The following is a 2,500-nucleotide window of genomic DNA, read 5'->3' on the forward strand; positions in this document are numbered from 1 at the left end:
AGTCATTGCATGTTATTACTGGCCCTACCAGTAGCGTATAACTGTCGTGTCCTGTGACCGAGAGGAACGTACCTTATATGGTTTGACGTGTGAAGATTGGGCCTTTGTAGTACTCCATCTGTGTAGACGTGTGTACCTGTGTATGCATGTAGATATATGTACGATTGTATCTATGTACGAATATATATACGTGTGTGTGCGCGTGTGTGTCTGTGTGTGTGTGTGTTTGTGCTTGACAAATAGCCTGGAGCCTGTGTATAAATCCTGTCGAAAGACATTAGATTTCGTGTCTATGTGATTAAGGCACATTATGCAATAAAGAATGACCTCGTTATATGAAATTCTGAATAAGTGCAGAACATTAAAATTCCTTTTGTCTAGGGGCCACCCCTCAGCCGAGTGGAAGAGTCTGTTACTAGACAGGATAAAGTCTTTAAAGTACGCCGCTGGGTTGAAGATGTCAGTTGAGAACTCTAGATATTTCTGTTCCCTTTGTGGGGATTGGAGGAGACTGCAAGAGACCATAAGGCCTACATTAGACAGTTCCATGTCCCTTACCATATATCATCCCCATCCATGAAATGATCTGATCTCTTAAAACAACCAATTGCTTCTGCGCTTACTAACTACATCACGCTTACTAAGGCCGCTTTCCCACGAGCGTTTCCGTACGCGCGTTCGAGTGCGCCGCGTTTTAACTTTCAATGTCGTTCAATGGGACCTTTCACACGACGCGTTTTGCGGTCCCATTGAACTCCATTGAAAGTTAAAACGCGGCGCACCCGAACGCGCGTACGGAAACGATCGTGTGAAAGCGGCCTAGTCTACTCGTTGACCACTTTATTGGTAAACCATTTTTTGCCTATTTCCTTCTTAAGCCTAAATATGTCCGTAGTAAACAGTGCGGTTTCGGGTTCGATCCCCTCAAGGGAAAGTCATTTATTGAGTGTCAGGTGACCTGAAGACCTGAAATGTTGCGGTACCCAATCCGTTAGGCAGCTCGCACACCTACGCAACCGGTTACATGAAACCGATCGCCCACATTTTTGTTATTATTGTTATTATTATTATAAGTATTATTTATTTATTACCATCTAGTGTATGGGTCTTCTTAGTGTCACATTCGGCACGATATTGTCTTCAAGGGTAAAATTAATGCAACTGGTTGCGACGTCGTAAGCAACTGGTTTCATGCAACTGGTTGCGACGTCGTAAGCAACTGGTTGCGTCAGTGTGCGAACTGCTTTACCCTCAAGGTGGAAAGTGATGTTTCAGCTTAATAAAATCGCCTGGCGCCAGACAGATTAAACCTACAAGTGTGGTTAGGTAGTCAGAGGGTTAACAAGATAATTTAACTTTTTTTTTTTATAACGTGAGCTCGCTATCAAGAAATTGTCGTCTCTCTTGTGAGCTGTGCGCACTGCTAGAACTTAATAAAATCGTCTGGCGACAGCTATAGTGAATAGCAGCATCGAGCTGCTTACCAATGAATCATGAGATGATGTTGTTGTCCAATACAACTGTTATTACGAAGAACAGTGTTTACCTCAACGGCCTTCTCTTATGCCCCCCTCCCCCCGCATTGAACGGGTGAAGACTATTCCAATTGTCCATTTCAGAAAGCCTCTATTGACAATAGTAACATTGTCAATAGTTTGCTTGTCAATAATTTCTTTTTTTGACAATATTTTGAATTGTCAATATCATTTTCATTATTATATCTACTTTTGGGAACCTTGAGCAACTTCCACGATCAATACTCAGATATTGTCAATAAAAGATGCCTGACCCTTGGCGAGGTGTCATAGCGTCAGGTGATTTTATTTATCTGGAGGTGACCTGTGAAGGGGTCACTGTATCAGGTCATTGCATCATGCAACAATATGCATACAATACGTCGAATACAGTATCTGTTGTGGATCGCACCCTCGGCATAACAGGTGGAGCGAGATACGCGCGGAGTGTCCACCGCGCCTGACAATGTGGATCTGGTATAGTGTGGATGACATTAGCATGAACACAATGGGGACATTGTGGAGCTCCTGCCTCCGCATTCCACCCATCGAGGCCACCTACGTAGTGCCATCATAACCCCTGTATTAATGACACCCCTACGGACCAGAGCCCCCCGCAGTGTTCTTTTGTGATTGCAGACTAATCTCCACTCAAAGACCAATGATGATTACTTTTTTATTTAATTGTCGTCCCTCCTCTCTGCCGCCTCCTTCTTAGATTTCTCGTTGACCGCCTCCTCTAAGACTCTATCTACCTCTTAGGCGCGATGGAGTCTCCCAAAGGACAGAAGCGCTGGTTAGAGGAATCGGCCCATCATAAAGATTTATCGATTTTGGGGACGCACTAATTCAGTATGACCCATGCTACACTGCAGATATCTAAATGTATCTTTTGATTCCAAGTCTGTTTCTATATATTGTAGTTCCCTGAGCGGGTTAGGGCGTCGTTACTTGCGGCGAAGGTCGAGGTGAGGGCGGTTCGAATC

Source organism: Oratosquilla oratoria, chromosome 26 (assembly GCF_046742065.1).
Source record: "Oratosquilla oratoria isolate Oo_2021 chromosome 26, ASM4674206v1, whole genome shotgun sequence".
NCBI classification, from domain to species: domain Eukaryota; kingdom Metazoa; phylum Arthropoda; class Malacostraca; order Stomatopoda; family Squillidae; genus Oratosquilla; species Oratosquilla oratoria.